This window comes from Phodopus roborovskii, unplaced genomic scaffold, assembly GCF_943737965.1.
Source record: "Phodopus roborovskii unplaced genomic scaffold, PHOROB, whole genome shotgun sequence".
Lineage (NCBI taxonomy): Eukaryota > Metazoa > Chordata > Mammalia > Rodentia > Cricetidae > Phodopus > Phodopus roborovskii.
Window position 1 is genome coordinate 3,312,008 of NW_026126583.1, and position 25,709 is coordinate 3,337,716.

Sequence of the window (25,709 nt, forward strand, 5' to 3'; positions counted from 1 at the left end):
ACAACAGAAGGCTGTTCAGACTATAGTGATCAGGTTAAAACTCTTGATAATAATCACCAGAAAGGACAGTCCTTAAGACAGACACGCAAACACTTGCTAGAACATGAGTTGCACCGAAGTCTGTAAACTGTGCATATTGGATTGAGAAACTATTGAAGTTTGTATAAAATGCAGTAACTCAAATAAACACAAATATCCAAACCAAAAAAAAAATCAATATTATAAAATAAGTTTATTTTCAATTACATTTTAAAGGCTGGGATAATAATAGCTTTTGACTCCAAATATATAAATTAAGGCATAGCTTTGCACCTTAGTGGTCCCAGTTAATTTTCCCTTCTTTTTACTGTTTCAAGGCAGTCATCTCTGATCAGGCAGTCTTCTCAGCTCATTAGATATCCAAATAAAATACAATTGTTTTTAATTAAATTGGTGAGTTACAGCTTAGCATAGTAATTTCCCTAAAAAAAAAATTCCCAGAAACTATAACATTAACAACAAGTTATTGAAAGAAAATTACAGGAACATGTACTTGTAAGAGAAAGTGTCATGAAAGTGAGCAAATAATAACATAATTAACATAATGTTTAATTTTTTCACATAGAAAAATGCATTGATATAAGAAGTAGAAGTTTGTGAATTTTGTTGTTGTTGTTTTTGTTTTTAAGAGAAGTTTTGGGGATATAGTACAATTGCCTGTTATATAAAACCCTGGGTTCAATGCCATGCACTGCAGAAAACTGACAATAAAATACCTAAAGACAATAAAATCATTCTACCTTTATTTGCTAGCAAATAGTCAAATTTTGAAAGTATTTAAGAAGCCAGGTGGTCATAGCACACTCCTTTAGTCCCAGGATTCCAGAGGCAGAGGCAATGGCTCTCTGTGAGTGTGAGGCCAACTGGTCTACAGAGTGATATCCAGAACAGCCAGAGTTACACAAAGAAACCCTATCTCAAAATAAACAACAACAATAACAGAAAGGGGAGTTAAGATCTGCATAAAATAGGATTAATTTCAGATTTAGCATGATAATACAGATTTATAGTGAATTTTTGTCTATGTTATGTCTGATTACATATATATATATGTGTTGTATATATATAGATATAGATATAGATATAGATATAGATATAGATATAGATATAGATATAGATATAGATATAGATATATAATACACATATATCATATTGTATATTAGCAAAGAATCCATCAAGGGAAAAGAAGCAATTTGTTGTGAAAAGAGCATTGTGCTAAGGAGTCCTAGGACCTGCATTCATTTATGTATTAACTTTGGGTTAGTCTTTAAATTCATATGCAAAATGATATAAATGATTATGGTAGGGTTTTTTATTTTATATATTTAGACTGTGTACCGATCATTTAACCATCCCTCTCCTCTCTACAATTCTTCCCATGTTGCGAGGAACTATGGAGTTGACTGGGCCTGGCTGCCTTGAGAGGTTCATCACAGGTTTTTCAGGCTAGAGTCCATGGTCTTCAGGCACAATGTGCCTTCTAATTCCTGAGAGACCCGCAGATGGTAAAGCATTCAGGCCACTTTGTGTTTCTCTGTATTTTCCCTTAGCAGCCAAGGAAATATGGAAAGTTGACAGGACAGTCGGTTTTAGACATTAATCTTGTGTGTCCTGTACAGCTTGCAAACATCTTTATATCCTGGCAAGTACAACTGTGTTGATCCTGCCAATTGCCACTATATTTTATTTTTGATAATAGTATAAAAGGTCTGATTACTCTCAATAAAATTGTCACACAGCCTCAGTTGTAATGTAGCCCCTCCAACCTGGCCTGATTTCTACATCAGGTGACCTTGACCCAGTAAATAAGCACAGGCAGCCCTCGTACCACATTTCTCCTACTGTCTCTCAAATTCTCTCCTTTTACAAATTATGTGTATTTATATGTGTGTGTATACATATATATATATATACATATATATAATGCATATCATATGTAACATATAATTTTGTATATGAATATATACATATAGTCTGCTGGGTCCATTTAATATTGCTCATATATTACAGTTTTCAAACTCTAAAGAAAACCATGAAACCATGAAATTTAAAAATAAATGGATAGAATTAAAAAAATAATATACTAAGTAACTAATGCCCAGAAAGACAAACTCCACAAGTTATTTCTCATTCTTGTCCCTACCTCTGATCTTTGGATGTGAGTATTCATCCTGGAGTAAATCCAGACACACTCTGGCTTCCTGCCCATCAGTGTTAGCCAGCTCTTCCCATTCCCTTTAACCATCTCTGCCTTTCTGTTTTAAACAAGTTATTGTAGCTAGCATCTGGTGCTTTGTAGGGTCTCATTTCAAGTCTAATGTGGTCACCATTGCCTTAAACGTGGTATATTGTGACATTTGCACATAGTGTTCTTATAACTAATTGGTAATTAATTTAAAATTGTAAGCTGATTATTTTCCATTTGTCTTACATGTCTTTAGTGTTCCCTTTTTCTCCTTGCTCTACTTTCTCTCTTGTCTCCTACACCTCTAACATAGTGTTGTTTACTATACTCATGTATTTTGTTACTCTGGATGTTTCTTTAGAAACTAAAAAGAGTGTATTGTTAAACACTACTAAATAACAAATTCTACAGGCAAGTCAGAGAAAAGATAAAACATATCTCTGTATCACTTTTTCATCTATGTTCTATTGTTGCCACATATCTTACTTTTGCACATTGCAGACACTCCATGTGTCTAGGCTGAGAGAGTATCCCTCCATGTAGAATGGGCTCCCAAAGTCCATTCTTATACTTAGGATAAATACAGATCCACTACCAGAGGCCCCATAGACTGCCCAGTCCTCCTAACTAACACCCATGTTCAGGGAGTCTGGGTCAGTTTATACAGCATAAAGTCAAACAGTCCAGACAAGAGCAGTATTTTTTCCAAATGGCTAGCCTTGCCATATTGAAAGTAAACTTCATAATGCCTTTCTTCAATGTCCATCTTCCTTTTTGACGAAGTGATGTTGCCAGGAGCAGTTATGTCTCACTGTCAAGAAAAACCCTAAACCATTTTAAATGCCATATTCTGTAGGTCTTTGAAAGGTTTGAAGAATTCCTATCTATCTTAAATACATCTCTGTGTATCTTGAAAAACCTAACTAAACTCTAAGCTTTGACTATCATAGGTAATTATCTATAATCTGTACTCCATTATACATTACATTTCTAACTGAGCTCAATAAACACAATACCTAAACAAGAGGAGAAATATACACATCACAAAATTGACCTTAAATTGTATCAATAAATGAAAATCCATTCCAAAGCAAAGTATCCATTTCTATACCATAATCCCCTTTTTATCTTTAAAAATATTGGCTGTGACCATTAACCATTTATAACCAACTCCATTTAAATGAAAACAAACATTTATAAACCATATTTGGGAATTTGGGCAACGTTCTTTCCAAACTACTCCATGCAGATAAAGGGTGCTGTCATGGGGGATTCTAAGAAGATGTATAAATCCTGACTGTAGTCTGTAAGGCTGCTTTGTTTAGTTGTTTTGAATGTTGGATCACCTGGGATGTTGTTTCAGGGGGTCTGGCTTGATCAAGCCACTTTCGTCGGGAAGGAATCCACAGCTTTTCATTTTCCATGGAAACAAAAATAGAAATCCTTTTCCCCAGTAACTTGTCCTTAGACTTAAATTTTGAAGTCAAAGCATTTTAAAATCTATAAATTGGATTGATCCAGCAGCATTTGTTTTAACAGTTGTTGTTATTTCCTCAGCAGTCAAATGATACAAAGACAATATAATGCCGTACAGTATGCAGCTCTCCATCTTTATGTGGCTTTTTTATTACTCTGTTTCTGTTCTATTTTTTCATTTTTTGAGACAGGGTTTCTCTGTGTAACTTTTATCTGTCCTGGAATTCACTCTGCAAAAACAGAGATCTGCTTGCCTCTGTCTCCCAAGTGTTGGGATTAAAGGCATGTGCCACCACACCCAACTCCTAGCTGTATTTTTAAAACCATTTTATTTCTTTTCTCTCCCAAGCCTATATATATTTTAGACCAGACTGTAAACCTTTAGCACTTTTTCTTAATGTGAATCTGTCTTTACTGTAAATCTTTATCTTTTTCTGGCCACAAGTCTTTTATCTGGTAAACAACAACATTGCTAAAATGAATGTTGTAGCTGTGTTAGCCGCAGCTGTCATCTATCCAAGATGGCATGGCGGCAGGTACTTTTACCGCCAGCAGTGAGAGCTGTGCTCACTGCCTTGGTCTACGCTACCATCCAGCAGCATGTTGCCTTAGAGATGTGGTCACTGCCATTGCCAGCTCTCGTACATACCAATAAATTGATAGCAGTGCTTCTTAAAATCCATGCGGTTTTTTGCCGCTTATGCTGAGTCAGGAATCCTCCCTTAAAGGAGCCGTGCATTTATCTGCTTGTCTCTCGCAAATCAGAGTCCAACCAAGAAAAATGCTGCTACCAAGAAACCTTGCTTGTCTTTGTTCTTTTGTTTCTAAAACCCTTTTTTAAGCTTTTGTAAATTTTAAGTGGAAGTTCTTATTAGCCATGTGGGTGGGCACCCTATGTAAGGAGTAAGGTTTTTCCTCCTGCCACTGGTCTTGCCCCGCCGCTGCACCAGCCCCAGTTAACACACAGACTCTGTATATGATATAATGGTGTTGTTGGCCAGGTACTTGTTTCTTATCAGCTAGCTCTGTCTTAATTATTAACCCATTTCTGTTAATCTAATATTTCCACGTGGTCTTACTGGAGAGCCTGCTTTCTCCAGACTCTCTATCTTGACTCCTTCTCACTCCTTCCTCTTTCCTCCTTGTCTCCCAGTCCCTCCTATCTTCCTTTCCTATTGGCCAACAGTGCTTTATTCATTAACCAGTATTTACATTAACATATTTACAGAATGACATCTCCCATCACAAGCCTAGTGCTCTTCTTGTCTGATGAACTTCCCCCTAGGTGACTTGAAGCATAGATCTGGCAATAAATATGTCCCACTTTTGTATCATTGAAATTTCCTAAACAAAATATGAAAGTTCTAGAGCACTAATACCATGCAAAAAAGTATCCCAGCTTACAGAGGGCAGATTTAATCTTCAAACCTTATTTAAAGCATTTAGAATCTTTCCATTAAAGCATACAGTTTGTGAGAGGGAGTACAAAATCTGGTGACAGATTTTGTAGAAGTCCAATTTAATATTCCACTGAGCTAAAGTAAATCTACTTTTTATTCATATAGTGCATTATCAACATTTAAAAAAGAGTCTCTGTATTTGAAGTTCTTTGCTGTAGTACAAGAATATATAATCAGAAAAAGGGACAGGCTTCTTGCCACCTGGACCCTGCCCTGCTTGACATTACCCTCTGTGGTCCTTCCTGCTGTCTCAGTATTCCAACTTACACATAGCACAGCTTGACTAAACTCTACACAGGTTGTTTCTGACTGTAGCCCCTGACCTCTCTCTCTTTCCTTAGAGCATTTATGTTATAAAACTTTCACCTTTCACTATTATCTTCTTCCTATACCTTTAACATGTAACTCTTCTGACCCAAGAGCCATTCCCTTTAAACACGGTTGTAAAGAAATAGCATATCTATATGTCAGTCTGTGAAAGAATGTGACCCTGGACTCAGTAAGTAACCATTTGCAAAGATTGTGTACATGTGTGCTGTGTGAGAGATGTGCATATGAAAATGAATCATTTCAGTTGGCTATGTTTATAAACTAAAGAAGAAAAATAACATTCTTACATTGTACGAGAAAGTAATTGAATACAATCCAACATTTTTCATCATTTAAAAAGTTATCTCCACATAAATTAACAGTAGAAGAGATGTGCCTTAATCTGATAAATGTTATCCTTAAAAAGGTACACGATTTTTCTCCATTACTGGTAATGTAAAAAGTTTGTATACTGTCATCACTCAGATTTAAAACCATATTGGATGATCTAAGAAATCTCATAGAAGGGGTGATGAAAGGCCCTGTCTATATCAGTGGCTCTATGTAAAACTTAAGTTATAAAGATTTAAAAGACAGAAATAACAGCATTGATTATAGATGGCAAAAAAACATGCAAAATCTGAAGATAAAGAACAATAATTAACAAATGGTTGCTTGATTAAAGCTTGTAATATTGATATTACCTTCACAATTACCAACAAGAAACAAATTTTCAAAAGTACCATTTATAAAAGTATTGAAATTACAAGATTTCAAGGCCTCCACATAGGAATTTATGAGTAAAATGTTGCTTAGAGAAATGAAGAAATATTTGATTAAGTGAAATTATATAAAAAGCCAATGTGTGGAAATTTTAACATGTGACACTGTATGTCAGCTTAACTTTTGAAGCAACATTTTCAGACTTTCTGTGACCTGAAGAACATATCTGGGGTATTAATATCTTTCAAGGGGGAACTTGAAGCTGCAGAACTAGACCATATTATTCTGCTGCTGTGATAAAGATCATAACCAAAAGCAACTTGTGCAAACAGATGTGGGGTCCCTTTGGCCTTCACGGTCCACTGGCTATCAGTTCATGAAGACAAAGGGGCAGAAGCAATGATAGAAAACCTTGTATGCATGAACATGACAGAGATAGCCCTGCAGGAGACAGACATTGGTGAGTCAGCTGAACTTTATTCTAGAGTGTGAGAAACATATAGGATTGGAGAGTCTGAGGACAGACCCTAATTTTCATTAAGTGGTGCTTTCCTATCATAAAGCTTCCAGCATAAGTCTGGGAAGAAGCCCAGACTTCTAGTGTTCTAGCAGGAATCTATGCCAAGGGTCAAGCTAAAGATAAATCAGGCATCTTCTGCCTTAGACACAGATTTCAGATAAGGGAAGTCCTCTGAGCCCAAGGATGTTCTCCAGATAAGGACAGATAGAGAGCAGGAAGTGTTGCTGGAGAGGGAAGGAGTCTTCATGTTCTCCAGCTTTTGGTAAAGGCTTCCAGGCCATGATAGACTGCAACCTCTGACCAGCCAGCAAGGTTTCTAGCAAAGTGGAGTTACTTCACTTCCAAGGTTATAGTCAAAGCAGGACTAAGCATCTTGAACAGCAATCATGGCAGAACATGGCTTACTGACATGCCCATGCTCTCTCAGGTTTCCTATATAATCCAGGACTACCTGCTACAGAGTTGCATGAACCCAAAATGCATGAGTCTTCATGTAACAATTAGCAATTGAGAAAAATGTTCACAGGCTCATCTGATAGAGATGATACTGAACTGCAATTCCCTCAGGAAACCGTGGGATGTGTCAAGTTGACAGTTGAAGCTAACACCTGGAAAAAAAGCAAGTGTTATGTTTTTACACGGCTTCAGTAAGAAAGTGTACTGGAGCAAAGAAGCTCGATCAGTTTGTCATGTAGAGGGAAAGGGAGAGGGAGAGAGAGAGAGAGAGAGAGAGAGAGAGAGAGAGAGAGAGAGAGAGAGCTCAAATGAGTGCACACATAGGGACCATCTTCAAAACATTCCCCAAATGACTATTCTTCCAGATTGGTCTTTCTTCCTGAAGTTTTCATCACCACCTTGATAGGAGATGTCATTCTGTAAATATATTTCTCATATTGGTTAATGAATAAAGCACTGTTTGACAATAGGAAAGCAAGATAGGAGGGACTAGGAGACAAGGAGGAGAAAGGAAGTAGATTCAATATGGAGGAGGAGATTCAATATGGAGGACAGAGAAAGCAGAACACCGAGCCCTATCTCCAGTAAGATGAGACCACATGGGAATACTTAGATTAATAGAAATGGGTTAATATTTAAGACAGAACTAGCTGATAAGGAACTAGTAACTGGCCTACAGCTTTATATCAAATATAGCATCTGTGTGTTATTTGAGGCTGGCGTGGTGGTGAGCCCAGGCCGTCAGGAAAACTACTCTTAACACCATCCAAAATAGCAGAATCAAATTAGAACAAGTGCTTGGCATGCGACCCATAGGATGCACTTCATATTCAAGCCATTACATTCCATCCTGACCCCTAAAGACTGATGGACATCTCACAATGCAAAGTATATTTAGACCAATTGCAAACGTTCCAAAGTCTTAGCTCTAACAACTTCCAAAATATCAGTTGCAAAATCCCTTCTGAGAATAAAAGCCAAGTTCTTAGCTTTGGCATCCCCCCTCCAAAAAAATATTCCATGCTTCTAAGATGTACTAGCATCCCATTCAGAAAAGAGGATCAGAGACAGAATGCAGGAATCGTCTAAAGGTAAATCATAAGTCAACAAAGCAAATATTGCATCAGCTAGACCCATGCTATGCATTTGGGTACATAGTGTCGTGATGTGAGCTATAATGGGCTTGAATAAGATTTTTATAGCATATTATTTGTAGCCAACATGGCCCTCTATTGGTGCTGCTGATTCCTGATCTTGGCAGATTTTCTGTGTTTCTGGCATATCTAACTTCTTGAGATCTTCAAGCTGTCTTTAGCTTCAACTTACCACTTTGCCCTTCACCTTTGCAGGGACCCTAACACTGGCACACATTGTCTGGATGTTCAGGCTTTCCTTGAAACCATGAGAAGCACCCATGGCTACATGACCCACCCATTAAAATGTATGCAAAGTGAGTGTCACCAGCTCCAGAAGTAACCAAATAACCTCTATGTGGGTGACCAAAAAACAGAGCCACTTTCATATGTGCAAATAGGGTGCTCAAATTTCACTTGTTCTTAGGGCAAAGTGTTTCAAATATGTTTATACAAGTTGGATCCTGAAGTGCCAGTAGATCAGCCAAATTCCTGGGGTACCCTTAAGACATATTTTGTAATACTCAGCTTTCCTTAATGGTCCAAACTTCTTGAGCAGCCACGTTTTCCGCTGCCTCAATTCTGTGCATTTCTGACCAAATTGCAAGCTTTTCAGATCTCCCTGCTTTATTTTATGCCATCAACAGTCATATACCTAGCTAAAAGAAGATAGAAATAATCATGTCACAACCTGAATGCTTTGCTGCCTTGAGTAAACTCAGACTCTACCAAAATGGTAGGGTATTGACAAAGTGTTCATAAGTAGACTGTGCAGATACTGCAACACCTGTGTGTCATGACACAACCTCTAATCCAACATGTAATATCCTTATTTCTATCTGGAACACCTTGAAGTAGAGCTCCTGCAGTCTACAATTTCCTCAGTATTTGGATCTTCTGAGCCATCCACTAAGCTTCACTTACTATATTCTGGGTTTTTCTAGTGCATTTCTATGTGCTTCTCCAAATTCTCCTTGCATACCAATCCCAAAGGCTTAGGACCACATTACTCAGGTAAAGTCATGGCAACAACCACAATCTAATGCCAAGTTTCTGGGCTGGACTTTTCATCACTGTGGCTAAATATCTGAGGAAAAAACAGAAGGAAGGAAATACTTGAGGTACACATTTTAAGTGGTTTCACACCATCCATCCACAAAGACCCAGGATCAAGAAGAACATACTACATCAAGGTGGCCACATATTTAGAGTATGGTATAATCTTCAAAGATACTTCCCACAATGATGCTCTTCCAACTAAGACCCATCTTCTAAAATTTCCATCCAATTAGTGACATGCACTGATGACATCATTCAGTATGTGAGTCTATGGAGACAATGACTGAGACATTTCATACACAGATCACAGCACAGAACACAATTTCTGTCCATGAAGTTACTTGAATTCCTGTGAGTTCAGAATAGGTTAAGGTTGTAGTGACTTTGAGGAAAGTACCTGAGTCAACTTTTAGTGCTTGTGAGAAAATTCAATCTAATAATGCCTGTTGAATATTTATAATTTTATATGGTTTATAACATCTTTATTTTCCCAGCCTTTATTATTACTTATGTATGCTCCTCTGTTCAGTATTTAGCAAAGCCCGAGGCTACCCAATAACAGCGTAATGTTCTTCACTTCAGTCAATGAACTTTAACAGAAACCAATGCATTTTAACTGAATTTTTGTTTATCTCGAGGAGCACATTGTAATGGAATCAATACATTCTTGCTGAAAGCCACATGGATCCATTGGAAAGAATACATTGTTACTGAAACCAATATGCAGCTTTATAATGTTCCTATGTTTTAAGGTAAGCAAGGGCATACATTTTTAGCCATAACCAATATATTTCTATGGGGCTGATCCCGAAAAAGCCTCATTTCATAGTAGAGTCAATTCATTTGTACAGAAGTTAATATGGTATTCCATATTCCTGAGCCTGTGGTTCAGAATAAATGAAGACTATTATTTATACTGCTAAAAAATGTATTTACAGAAATGACATTAAAATAAAATTAGTTTTAGAGGTATATATTCATTAAGCTAACAAAAACTACTGGATGTAAAGCTAAGTTCCTTGTTTACAATCTGTGTTTATATTTTTGAAAGTAGCTATATACGTTCAAATATATGTATTATAGTTAACATCAGTTGGTGGAATTAAAAAAAATCTCTTCTGCTTAATTAAATGCTTATGCTTCAGGAGAAATTAGATGTTAAGCCATTTAGTAACTTATAGTCCCTAAAGTATCTTCTTCATCCATCCAAAGGACAGGAACTCATAAGGTTCTCACTAAACCCTTTCCCTCTGAAATGCATGAACTAATAGAGAATATTGCTAATCTAAAATGCAAAAAGGAACACTGAAAGAAAGAAATTTAAATAATGACTCAGCAATAAAATGATCAGAGAACATTAGAGAGGTGTTCAAAAGGTGTGTGTGAGTGTGTGTGTCTGTGTTCTTGTTGTGCATCTTTAATTACTATTACAAAATTCTCTTAGGTTGCATGAGGTGAGACTATTTTCTATTCCCACATCATCTTAGTATACTTCATCTTTAACCCAAACATCGATGGGAAAAGCAACACATTTCATACAACTAACATTTTAAAATTCAAATGTGCTTTTATTTAGAGAGTGATTGGTTTATTTCCCAAGACACCACTTAATTGGGAGAATAACCTTGTTCTATAATTTATTCAATTTCAAATCTGAGGGCAGTTTGCATCCCCAGACATCTTCATTTGACTTTGAGTTTTCTCTGCTAATGACATTTTCAGGATGTAAAAAAAAAAGGGAGAATTATACTATAGCAAATGCTTTAGCTGTAGCATACATACATGCATGCATACATACATATGTGTATATAAACATGAATCCTGGTTGAAAGTGAACTGTTAATATAAAACATGAAAATATTTCTATTATATTAGCTTGATACTTACATAATCAACAAGAAAATTCTCAAAACAGTTGACTTTTCCAATTATGGACGTTACAGAGAATAAGGGGAAAAAAACCTATATTCTTACTAAATAAATAAATGAAATAAGAAAAGAAAAGAAAGATCTATGGGGTCATTGCTAAATAGACAAATTTCTACTGTTAAAGCAGTTTTGCAAGTCATCCAAAATTCTTTGACTTTGAAGCTTCATTGTAAACCTGTGTTCCCTGACTGTGTTTTCAAATATGTGAAGAAAATCCTAACCTATGAACAGTATTTTTGTCAAGAACTTGTGTTTCCTCATAAAGTCCAACTGTGCCTGATAGATGAGTTTTCTTTTTGCAATATATCTCCATAATTTCCCATTTTCTGTGTGAGGGTTTCAGAAGCATGAACAGTGATCAAGTATTAACGATGTGAAATACCACACTCAGTATTTTTAACCCATGGTTTATGGGCTCCCAACCTCACCTGCTATTCATAAACTGAACTCACTGCAGTCAGTTCTCACACCATCAGGTTGTTCTTCATGCTAGCATACTCCTCCTAGCTCTTTCTCCAAGCTCTTATGTGTCCTTCTTTCCTTCAATCCAGTGTCCACATATTCTCACTAACTCATTCTGAAGTAGCTTTAATCACTTTTAGTCACTGGGCTTGATATCATTAAATCCAGTTAAGACTGAGTATAATTATCCCTTCCTCCACAGATCCCTCCTATACTTCAAGACTGTCTAGTTATCTTCACTCCCGTCAAGATTATTTTCCTACTTTTAAGCCTCCACATAACTGCCTCCATCTTGAATTTACTTTATTAAGTTCTCCTCTAGCCCTTAGTCAGCAACAATAATATTAAAAGTTGGTTGCCCAGCACTTACACTTTCACTGAGAACAAAATGAATCAAAATGAGTTTAGACAGCTTCCTAGTCCTAAGAGGATTGGCTTAACCAGTCGTCTGAGCCCAATGTACAGAGGCTGGCCCAGATGCCACACTTAGAAGTATCTTCAACTTGAAGGCCTCTAAAACAAGCAGAGCTAAATCTATGGTATGACTCACACAGGGAGAGACAACTATTAGCAAGAATGTTCTGACAATGAAGATGCATCTCCAGCAGAATCCTCTAGATGACTCCAGGAATGTAACACCCTGTATCTTTCCTGGAGGCAATCACTTTCTCTATCTTCCCAAGGATAGCTGGCCACAAGGATCCTTCAAACCACCAACAGTCTTTGCTTAAAGATGTGGAGAAATTCAAAATCACAGAAAGTCATTCCCGTGTACACATCCACATCCAGCTGAGATCTCAATTTGTCCTAACTTCAAATCCTGCCTTCATTTCTCCTGGACCCAGTCTCACAACACACATATCTTTCAAATGAGCCACACAGGTACTTAACCATCTTGCTGTTCAGTCTTTCAAAGATATATGTAAGTAACCTTGGTGGCAAATCTTGTTAACAACAGAGATAGATATGAATCAATTTAGTTTTAGCCACGTTTAGCTGGTTCATCAAAGTCCTGTGAAGACTTCTCTAGTCTTTGTGCATGTCTCTTACCATTTTTCACAATGATGTCTTCAAATCTCAAGTTTCTGTGGACCCTCATGACATTATAAAAATCAGTGACTTCCAGGATAGCAGAAAAGAATCATCTACACCTAGGAACACTTGGCTCCTTCTCACTTTGCTCAATCAGTATACAGTATTTCATCTCATTTCTAAGTTCAAATTAGCACAACAGAAATAGCTCTCACCAAAGATTAATAGAGGTGGCTTATCCTGGAGTCCAATATAAGTGGCTATGGCCCAGAAACAGAAATTTAGGTTTTCCCAATTTACTATGTTCTAGTGTGGTGACAGTTCCATGAAGTTTTAAAGAAACAGAGTAAATAAAGTAATAAATCAAGACACTTTTCAAAGACAATGGTGGGCACATCTAGTAGAAAGTCTACTGAAATGTAAACTCTATTATGTAAGCCTCAGGTGGTGGAAACAGGAGGTGTGTTTATACATCCCAAAGAACTGACCTAGCAAGTTATAAACAGAGGAGGACAGGAAGTGACCACTGAGGGAGCTAAAAATGCCTATGATGGTTTGGAACTGGACTTGAAACATTCCAACCTCTCCACATCATTGAAGTCCTAATCAGTCACAGCTTCTATGATGAATTCTCATGTTAGAGACTCATTACCTATATTGCTTCTAATACCACCAGTCTTTCCTTTTGGAGAGTGTCCTTTGATTATCACTGGATTTTCAATCACTATAATCCGCAATACCTGACATCCAGCATATTTCAACTGGATGCCTATTTACCCATTCCTAAAATGCCCTCCATTTCTGGTTTTCTCAGGTTTGTTAGCACTGCCTTATTCCTTCTGATGTCACTCCAGACAGAACAGGACACATACTGACTTGAATGCTGGCCTCCTTCATTTCTCCTACTGGATATTCCTCCAGCCTATTCCATTTTTATTACCTGTGACCATACTAGCTACATATTTCAGGCTTAGAATTTTGTGTCTATTCTGCTTATTCTTACTCATTCTCCGTTCTACCTCTAAGGTAACCATTTGTCAAGAAAAATGTAAGTGGGTCAATAGTCAGGTATAATCTCAATTTATTGTGTGCAATGTAAAGTAGACACTTTAAAAAGTGCCCTTATCGCTTCTTGTTTCCTCATCTTCCTATTCTTCCAGAATCTCTCCCTTTCTAGCCTACAAATTCATTCTGTGGGAAAGCTGCCTAAGCTTCCCTGCTCCAATGGCCCTTTGTTAGCCTTATTCTTGTCCTTTGCCCATCTTCCTCTCTGGGAACACAGAATGAGTTAACACTCAGATTCCAACTCAGAATGGGTATCATCACTGAACCAAACAGATAAGGCTCTAACTGCACAATCTTAAAATATCTGGGGACTTTTGTATTGGAGACTTACTTTTGCTAACTAGTCCTCTGATCCTTTAACTTAAAAATCAGGATACAGAATAGAAAATGCCTTACACAGTACCAGCACATCTGGATACATGGTAAATCTTGTCATCACTAGTAATTTTGCCATTGTTGTTGATGTTTTCCAGTGTTCATCTCAATCCCTAGTATCTTTTAAGTATTCTGTAAGTACCTCCTGAATGAATAATATATCATTCCTGTGCATATATGTACAATTAAGAAACTCTTGTTTTGACAATGATTCTATTACTTATTGTTTCCTTCAAATAACTTCTAAAGTGATCTTTCCAAATAGATATTCATTAAATTTTTATTGATTGTATTTCTTGGTGCTTTTTCATTTCCTTGGGAGAGGGAAGAATAATTATTTCTTATATATTAGCTTTCTGCATGACTGGCATTCACAATTTCACATACATAATAAATTTATAGAGTATGTTTGAATTCAACTAAATCTTATTACTTGCTATTTAAGAGACTTTCAGTAAGAAATTAAAGTTTGGGCTCTTTCAAGTAAGCCAATGATACACTAAAACTTTATTATTTGTTTTTAAAGCTTTGGAGAATGCCATTTGTTGTGTGCAGTCTAAGGTTGAAGATTTTCACATTTCATTCTTTAACAGTTCTGAATTTTAAAGCATTCAAGATTCATGAATTAAGAATAAATATGTGTCCGTACATGTAATTAATCAAGGAAAAGTTTATAGACCAAATTTGGTAGCATATCTTTGTATTATGCAGACACAATGAAGTGACTACCATGATAATTAGGTCATCAGAAAGATACACTCTTGTGACATTGGCAACCATGCATAGAGGCCACTGTGCTAATGGTATTTATTATAGCATCTGTGGGTGACAATATCTTTCATTATGGGAAGCAATAAACTCATAGTCTGGATTGTCAGATATTCTGGAATTAAAAAAAAAAAAACAGATCTTTTCTCTAGAGGCATTACTACATCGCCTTTGACGATCATTTCTAAATGAAGACAGTCGATGCAAGTGTCTCCCTTCCATGACAACAGCACCAGAACAAACACCAGCACTGGAGACAAAATTTATTAACAATAACAGCACAAACTCCAGCACTGAAGACAACACCAGCACAAACTCTAGTAGCACTGGAGATCACATCAACAACACCAGCACTGGAGATATCCAGACCAAAAATTACAATCACCACCTTTATCAAAGGCAAGTTTTAAATTCTTCAAGTGGGGATATTGCATAAGATTCGGTCCCATAATGAACAAGAATTAAGAAAGAGCAACTGACTGACAGACTCTCATCAGAAAGCATATCAAACTATTAGAGGACCGTATATAAGAAATTTTTACAAGCCATAAGGCCACTCCTAAAGAAGAAGACCATTGTCCACTTTTGTATTATGATTGGCATTCACCTATAAAGCAGATGTGCTTATGGCATATTCATTTCAGGGGCATACTGTGTGAACCATGAAAGGCTTCAAGCGCTTCAACACTAAAACAATGACTCTTGGCCTCATCCTGTGCTGGAACTGAGATTTCACATGCAATGGAGTTTTGAATGTGAACAATATGCAATGCCAACTTGTGGGGAAACTAAGGCCAGCCTGGGTCTGCCAGAGGACCTCGAGAACAGCAGACGAGAGATGACGTGGACCTATGGACAGCAACCATGTCATCTCAGCAGATGCCAGCTCACCGGCTCTCCTCCCCTGGGGAAGGGTTTGGGAGTATATAAGATTTACCCTTCCTGAAATAAACTGAGTTTATTGTTTCAGCTTGTTCTCCATGCAATGTCTGTGTCCTTAGTGTCATACCTACTTTCCCCCACCTCCAAGGGACATCTGTCAGGATCAGCCTTAGGAACTATCGGAGGTGCTCCTTGGTTCCACCTCCTGGGGTGGAAATGTGGGAAAACTAAGCCTCAGTTTACCTGGCAGCTGGCCTAGAGCACGGGCAGTTGATGTCTCCTGATAGCCAGCCTGTGTCTGCCACAGGGCTTTGGAAACAGCAGACAAGAGAGGCTGTGGACTATGGACAGCAACCACATCACCTCAGCAGATGACATCTCATTGGATCTCCTCCCCTGGGGCAGGGTTGGAGAGGGTATAAGACTTACCCCCTCCTGGAATAAACTGAGCTTGTTGTTTCTGTTTGTTTCCCATGGGATGCTTGTGTCACACCTTTCCTCCTCCTCCAAGGGACATCCACCTGGAACCTGTAACACCAACCAATGGCAATAGCTTTTTAATTACTTTCCTTACTTTCTACATTTTCTGAAAAGTATCTATGCAATTAATATACATCTATATATGTATGTATATATGTATGTATGTATGTATGTATATGTCTTTGCAGTCAATTTAAGGTAGAATAGGACTTGTCAATGACACAGATGTCATGGTTACAAGTGGCCTGTCAATGTCACTAGAGTGTACTCTTTGCTTAACCTGTAGTCACCCATTAATTTCAAACGACTTTGACTGTTTCTTAACTCTGAAAATATTTAATGATTAGCAATTAATATATGTAATATATGTGCAACTCAGTTAAAACATTTGCCATAATCATCTGCCAAAGTAATTAATTAGCCAGGTATGACGTATAGAACCTGGGAGAAGAAAGCCAAGGACAGACTACATGAGTTTTTAGGAATGTAATAAATTGGAGTTTTATTCTAAGTTGAAAATGGAAGCCATTAGAGGATGGAATCATAACATTTTAGGGGTTGAGGCAAGAGAATTGCACATTCAAGGCCATAGTAGACTACATATTGAGACCACATATAAAAGAACAGAAAAACTTCAGCACCAATTATTGCCTTTTCATTTTCAGTTATTGATCTAGTCTATGTGCCATGTTCTATATAAAAACAGTATAAAGTGCAAAGTCTGTTACTTACACCAAACGCTGGGTATAATAGTGATTCGGTCGAGCTATATCAGAAATTCTCTGAGCACTCCTAAAAGAAGTGGACCTTTCTGATACAGAAGTAGTAGAAGAACCAGGCATACAGAGGTGTCCTTTCAGGTGACATGGCATGCTAAGGTCACGGGCTGGTGTTTACGGAATGAGGGATGATGAGAAGAAACCAACAGTAGGAAAATCCAGTGGCTACGCACAGACAGATGCAGTACAACATAGGCTGAGTAGACATGAACAGCAGGCTCAAATGCCAGGCACTGGGTAGGATGGGTTAGGAAGCCAGAGAGCAGAGGGCCAGCAATGGCTGAACAGCCCTTGAAGAAATAAGCAGGTTGTGAACTATGAAAGTTCCTTTAACCCATGCAGACTTGGACTTTCATTCTAAATTGAAAATGGAAGTCATTTAGAGGATTGGAAGTAAGTGAATAGTGACGACATTTGTGGGGTGTTTTCCTTTCCAGTGCAGAAAGACAGTATTGTAATTGGATTTCTATGGTGGAAAGAGAGACGGAGGTGGCTTGGTTTTAGTTGCTATATGGAGTCCCCAGTTAATATTCAAACTGCAAATGTGCTTTCCAAAGAATTCTGGTGATGCATCCTCAAATGGCCCCCCAAAAAAATCTCATCATTTCATCCCTAATTTTAACATCACTGATGGTAAGATAGTGATTTATACAGGGTCACATAACTGCTTGTATTTGGAATGTGAGCCCTGATCTCAACTGTATTTCTGCTGCTCTAAAATAACACTTAATAACAGACAACATTGTTGCCACGCTATGCTGCACTTTCAAATACTTTGGAATTTTTCAGTGAATGGAAGGAAACAAGATTTATGATGATTTGAAATTTTTGGTTTGTTTGTTTTCAACAGTTTTTCAAATTGAATAACTTTCTTAAGCTTGTTCAACAAGTAGACAAGGAACATGGCAACAACCTCAAGTGCTAGCACCAATGTTTTTTGTAAACAGCAAAGTGAGTCCATCACATAGTGCTTTTCAGACAGAAAATAAACAGTTTCATTGGATATCTTCTGAGGATGAAACTAGTTCCACAGATAAATTCACATTTACATTGTCCATTTACTAAGTACCTATTGAATATTTTCAGGAACTGTGACAGATCACAGGGATTTAAAACTTAATGTTACAGTGTCTGCCTTTTAGGAGATTACAGTCAAGTGGGAAAGTCAAAGTTGATGCCCTGGAACTGTAAAGGATATGGCAATTACAATATATATTTTTTTATTTTATTTATTTATTTGTATTTAAGGAAAAGCAAGAAGCAAAGCTCTTCCAAACTTGAACCTATGAGGTGTGCCTGATGTTGGAAGAGCACTCAGAGAAACAAAGAAAGAAAGAAAAAAGAAAGGAAAGAAGGAAGGAAGGCCTTGACATATGCAAACTGATATGTCCATAGGGCAATAGTGTGGGTCTGACCTAGAATACACATAGAAAAGTATTTGGGGCTACTATAGCTTCCTAGGATGATGCTATTGTTCAGGGGCTAATGGATGCTATGTAAACAAAAATAAGTCCCTCTTATAGAACATTGTCTGCATGCAAAAGGGGCAAAAATATTGCCTAAATTCAATATTATATGGAATTAGAGTTTAACATGTGAAGTCATCTCTCAAATCACATGGGATGGTCATGACACTAACCTACTCCAATTATGTGGTGACAGTTCATTATAGATCTTTTTCAAAAAATCCATTATACTGAGAATAGTGATTTGAGAATTTAATTTGCATCTCCAAAGCTGTATCAGTTTACAACAAGTGTATGGCTCGATTTTATCTGTGGAAACCTAATGCTACCTTGAGTTCTTTACTATTCCTTGGTTATCTTCTAGTGTTTCTTCTGTCTCAGCCTTTCTCATTCTTCTAATAGTTAGGTCTCAAACTGGCTAACTGAGGTGCCTATTAACATATCAAAGGACTTGGCTGCCAAGTTCTCCCAGCATCCCTCAGTTCCTACCAGTTACAGGGTCCTCCTTGCTGGCTTACCCCTGCACTCTCTAGCCCAGAAGCTGGGCTGCCCTTCCCCCAGATACTCCTCCCTACCCTGTCCAAACATTTTGGCTAAGTTGGTTCTTTGACTCTTTTAACCTTTTCCCTTTTGTCTTTTTGGTTTCCTCATCTCCTAGTCTCCTGGCGGCTCTCCTCTCCCTTGGACCTCTCCCCACACAGCGTGACTCAGGATCATGTTTACTCTGGACCCTTCTGGATGCCTCTAGGTAAGCTTTCCCTTGTATCTGCAATAAACCTTCTCCTCCACCATACCTAGAAGCACCCATGTCTTCCCTTTCGTTTCTGTTTTCATTCACCAACCACTAACTACATTACTATGCTGCAAAGTTCTGTCAACATGACCTCACCACAGAGCCCGCCAACAGGAGAGTTTCTATCTTCACACTGTTGAAGAGTGCCATTTCCCTTTGATTGCAATTTTCAAAGGAAAAAAAATCCAAAACAAAGAAAATATTTAATTTAATTTTGTTTTGTTTACTTACTGATGTTGGTGATTGAAATCAGGACCCTGCACATGCCACTCAATCATTCTGTCATTGAAGTACCATCAGCCCCAAAATCGTTACTTTCAAAACCAAGAGATTAGACTAAAACAACAAAGAAAAATGAACTGTTAGACGCCAAATATAGAACACTGGTTGTCTACCCTCCATCTATTCCATTATGCTGTCCTCTAATATAAAGGAGGTCATATTTCATTACATCTCTTACTCTGCATTTATTTCTCCCCTGTTAAGTCATTAGCTCATTTAGAAGAATGTATCTTGCTTATCTTACATCCCTGGTGCTTAGACCAAGAAGGCCAGGTTCATAAAGAAAGTGAAATAAATGAGCAAACAGATAAAATGCATCATGTTACTTGGCTCTGGCATAGCATCAATTAAATCTTAGCACACTCAATGAACCTCTGATTATGGACTTTTAGCACCAAGAGGTTATTAAGGACCTTTGGGAGAACCCTAATCAACAGCAAATACTTCCTGTACAACCTGAAGACGGGATAGAAGATTCAGTCTTCTGAGACCATTTATTCATCTTGGAGAAGCATAAATTAGAAAGCTGTTTGTATTCCTGAGCTGACATGCCTGGCTTCCTCCCACAAATCCTGGTTGTATTTCAAGAGATTTCTGTGAATAAATATGTTTCTCAGGAGATTATTTGTTATTGATTAGCAAACCTTGTCTATACCATAATTCATTTCATACCAAATTCCTAAGTATTTATATAATAAATTCTAATAAAATATAACTAGAACCCAGTTGAAATTGCTTAACATAGCAATAGCAAAGAGATACCTTAATCTTTGTTTAATAAAAAACTGAAACAGACAGGCACTGTGGTTTGTACCTATAACCCCAACGACTTTGGTAATTAAGAAAGGAGAATCAAAGCTCAAGCCTAGCACTGACAAAATAACAAAATCATTGCCTCAAAACCAAAATTTTTAAGTCACCATAAAGCACTTGCCTAGCACATGCTAGGCCCTCGCTCGATTCAACCCCAAATCCTCTAGTACTGAGGAGAAGGAGAAATGGGAAGTGAAAGAATACTGTTGTAAGTCAACAATGCTAACTCCACGGGTAGAAAGAAAGGTGTACTGGGGATTCAAATTTCCAGACTATGGACCTTCAGGGGTGTGAGTGATGGGCAGAGAACAACAAAAATAGTAGCCTTGTCAGCTTTAAAAAGACAGATAGTGGTGGGGGAAGGTGTGTGAGACAAGACTATCTGGGGGTTAGAACAGTGAGAGGTAGGGTGTGGGCCTGGGATCTCATGTGGGGCTTGGCCTGGGAGCTCATGCAGGACTTGGTTGTTTGGATTAACTTGGACCTAGATAGTCATGCCAGAGGTCGTTGGCTGTGGGGGATGGATAAATACTCTAGGTATAACATTTCTCTGAGATCCAGTGTCCTAACTGTGAAATGGTCAGGATAAAACGGACCTTGTGAAGTTTAAATGAGAATGAAATCCGATCATGTATATACAGGGAACAACCCAGTAAATGACGACTGCCAAGGAGAGCACCGAGGAAAAATGAGGGGACTGGAGCAATAGTCTGATCAAAACCCATCACTTCTATTTTGGAAGCTGACGCCAGATGTGAGAGTGCAAGTCTGGTAGACATTCACAGAGCATGTCATCCTCCAGGTACCTGGTCTCCAGGTTTGCTGGGAACCCAGCAATCAGCAGGGTCCCCCAAGTACATGATTTTCTCACACAGGTCTGAAGAGACCGTAGCAGCTAAGGCATTTGCTTGTGCGCAGCTCATTGTCTAAGCCTGTGTTGTGTGGCAGAGATGTAAGCACCAGTTCATTCTCTCCATTTGTCCTTCCTCTGGGGTCCCTTCACATATGACTGCTAAGAGTAGTAACTCTTCCCTTCTCTGTGGCCCCTCCGCTGCCACCAGTCACCTGCACATGAAACACGCTTGTCCTGATGGCACCTCAAATTGAGCAGTCAAACACTGCTCCCATCAAGGCTTTACCACAGGGGTGCAAGCCTGCTGACCTGACTGGGTGCCTCCTGAGGCAATAATGCATCCCTCCATTAGTGAGAAGTAGAAGAAGTTGTCAGAACTGTGTCCCCAGGACAGGGGCCCTGCAGGAAGGCAGATGCGCTACAGATGAAGAGAAGTTTTCAAAAGCTTTCCTCATTGTCTGCCTGGGGCAGAGCAAACAGGGCTGGGGGACCATCAAAGGCAGCTGCTGGCCTCCAGGGCGGTTGGGCTAGATACTAGATTTAATTTCCCATCCTTGCTCCTCCCCACGCCACTTGGTTCAGGGCTGTTTGCTTTTGTTTTCTTCATTTTAGCATGTGTATAAAGTTAGTCTTCTTTAATTTTCTTGCCTGTCCATGTGTAAAAGTAAAAGAGAATAAAAATCAGAAGTGTCTAATCGGAACTGAGAGAAGATGAATTAAATCATGAGGGAAAGGCCAGGCATGCCAACCCCTTGGTCTCACATCTTCCCACTTGATAGTCCTACCAACACACCATTACCCACAGCCAAGCATCATTGCTAGCTGCAAGTAATTATTCTGTTTTCCTTTCTCCCTTCCCACAGAAGTAGAAGACAATAAGTCAAGATGGAAAAGGAGATGCAAGTTTAGACCAAAAGACTAATTTCCACAAAATTGAACATTTGAAGTGTTTGAGTGAATTTCTCTTACTGTTTTAAAGGATACACATTCCATTTTGCTAGCACATCAACACAAAATTGACACTACTGAATTCTTTTATGACTTTTAATGTGTTTTTAGGTCTGTAATTAATGCATTTTAAGAACACCAATTAGACATGATTCTTAGATGATTCTTAGTGTTTAACAAAGGACAAAACAATGCTTGCAGGAGAATGGAAGGATTATAGAGAAGAGTTGGATATCTTCATTAAGCTTACCAGCAACCAGGAGAAAAAGATCCATTGCAGGAGTGTTTTCTTTTCATTGACTTTCCATTAATTTACCTACTATTTGACTTGGAGAAGAAGTAGGGAGAGAAAAACAGAGAATGGAATAAATCTTTGTGATAGCTGCAAGTTCACTAACAGAACACAACTCCAAGGAAACAGGTTCTTCTTACCTTAATTATCACTTAGATCTAGAGTAACTCCAGGTTGAAAACAGGGTCATCCAGAAAGTCTCTATCTCTAAGATCATGGAATCAGTACCTAGATCACCATCAAAATTCTGACCCTAGTTTTTGTCTGTATTTTGACCAGGTGTGGTTTTCTGTAATAGACTACAAAGAGAAGCTTTCTTTGATAGGATTGGGAGATACACTTACCTGTGGTTATAGGGGTAAATATTTAGAATACAGTAAGGACAATGCTGGCTTAGTAAAGTGACATTAAAATGTTCTCTCTAAGGTCAGGACCTCACTAACCCTGGAGAGTTGATTAGGTTTTTAGTTCCAGGCATGATTTCCCTACTGTTGAGTCCAATTAGTTTTAAGTTATGGCCAAGACCTGGGTGCCACTGTTTCATCTGCCAGGATAACTCGCCATGCTAGTCATTGTTTTGGTTCATAGGTGTCACGGTTGGGTAAGACTATTGGCTGCCTCCTTGCCTTTGGAATACATATATATTTATATAATACCTTCTGACACTATGAAAGCCTAGTGTCAGAAAGCTAAGAAGGCTTTAACAATTGATAGTGGGCTTTTCAGACACAATGGATTCACCTACAAAACGACTTCTGCACACAAGGTTCAGAAAATGTCATGAAAGAGATGGAAAGAAGAATATAGGAGTCAGAAGACCCTGATATCTATTCTGTAATCATTTCTACTAGAAGTGACAAGAAATACACATATCTCAGCAATATGCTTGTTTAAATAGTACCTGAACAATAACACTACCAATTGACAGATTAATGTGAAAGGAAAAAATCTCATAGAACCCCATCCTTAGACAAAGAACTATAGGCAAATAATGTCTCCTTATATTGGAAGAATCTTCCCTGATGATGACCCCTCCCTAATTTATTATCCACTTTATGAATATTATATAATTATACATACATTATACATATATTCACTTATCAGTAATATATAAACATATATGTAATAAAGTAAAAGATGTCATAAATTTAGGATGGAACAAGGCAAGGGCACATGGAACGGGTTGGAAGAGAAGAGGAAAAATTATATAATTATGTTTTGATTGAAAAAATATAAGATTCTGAGCTCATCCCTAACTCTTAACTGGTATCCCATAAGACACAAATCTCTTTGCCTTTCCAAGGCCCCATTTTCTGCTCTGACAAGGCTAATTTTTGTGTCTTCTCTGAAACAACTGTCAACTGGTTCGATGACAAGTCATAAAATCTACCCAAAACATTGAATTTGGAGACTTTAATGCTGAAGTGAACCATAAAAGAGAACTTTTCATGTTGGTTTTCACTGGTCACATCTTAATTGTCACTGAAGACATTTAATCATGTAGTTTTAAGTATTTGTGAATACAAACTGAAAATGACTCAGATAGAAACAGGTAGCCAAAAAGGGACTATCACTGTTTATCATTAGGAGCAGGTCAAGGTGTCGCATGAAGAATAATGGGCCTCTTCAAGCTCTTGTGTGCTGACACCCCAATGACAAGAAAAAGGAAAAAATAGAGCATAGTCTGGTAACTGACAAAGAGCACAATAGAAATAAAGAAGAAATAGCGGGAAACGAAAGAGAGAAGCAACATCCCAATCTTAGCCTCAAGTCACTTGATATATGTGACTATCAACAGACCATGGAGATAGGTATGACTACTATCTCCTTTACACATAGGGATCTAAAGTTCAGAAGGCTGTGTCACCTGCCTGGGCTCACCCATAATTAAGTGAGTGAAGTATAACTTGAACCCCTGTATTTGACTAAATGCAGACATGCTGTATTCTTGCAGCCTCCGCTTTGTGAAGTTGTGTTGTGTTAGACATCAGATGACACCACATAACGTGTGTACTTCATTTTGCACTGTGCTTCCCTCAATGAAATAAGCCAAGAGACTCCGTGCTTTAAAATCTACTGAATACTATTACTGTCTTGCATTTTGATTATGTAACGGACCCCTTTCATAGTTGCACATCTTAAAAGTGGTTTCATACCAAAGTGGAAATAATGAAGTGGTTTATTTTACAATCCTGAAAGCTGGGCATTGCTGTAGGAAAAAGAAAAAAAAATGGCAGCATGTAGCTTTTCAGCAAAGCTTTTTGCATCCCTGATTGCTTTTCTCTGTCCCATTTAGTTCTCATTGATGACGTTCTCCCCAGGGTGGAGCATTGTCCCCAGATTTACCATCATATTGGCTCAGAAGGTAAAGCCTTATGTAGTGTGTGTATCTTGGAACTTGAGGGTCTTTGTTTTTCTAACTAGGCTCAGTCCATAGACTGCCTGGAACTTTATAACCTTAGGATAAACTGAGAGCCCCTAGGTCAGCCAGCACCGGTTTCCACCTAAGGAAGACATGGAACTAGTTCCCCTTGCTTATTTGTGATTTTTTTTTTCATGAGCTTTAAACATAACCTCACACTGAAAATTAACCATACTGGTTTATTTATTATGTAAACATAATACTTTAAGGTTGGATGGAAACTTTATTATTTTCTACTAAATTAGTTTAAGCATCTTGTTCTTTCTGAGGTTGGAAGGGCAATTCTCCATATCCATTTCTTCTGCCTTTCCTTGCAATATTGTTAATGTCCTAGGAGAAAACAAACTTCCCTCAGTCCTAATTACCAGTGTTAATATGTATATCAAGACCAACTGGTCAGAGCACACATCTATTATTAATGATGTGTGAAAGGAGATGTATATAGATTCATAATTTACTGCTTTTTCTGGGCAGATTGGAAAAGAATTGTGATCTCAAGTTTAGATTTCTCTCTGGCAAGAAATGAGCTTAGAATTGTTGGGGGCCACCAGGTAAGACTTAGAATAAAGACTACCCAGTAGAAGTCAAAGTCACAAGACAATGACAGGGATAGTGCGTGTGTGTGTGAGTGTGTGTGTGTGTGTGTGTGTGTGTGTGCATGTGTGTGTGCTTGCCTGCGTGCTTGCACGCGCACACACACACTAAAAT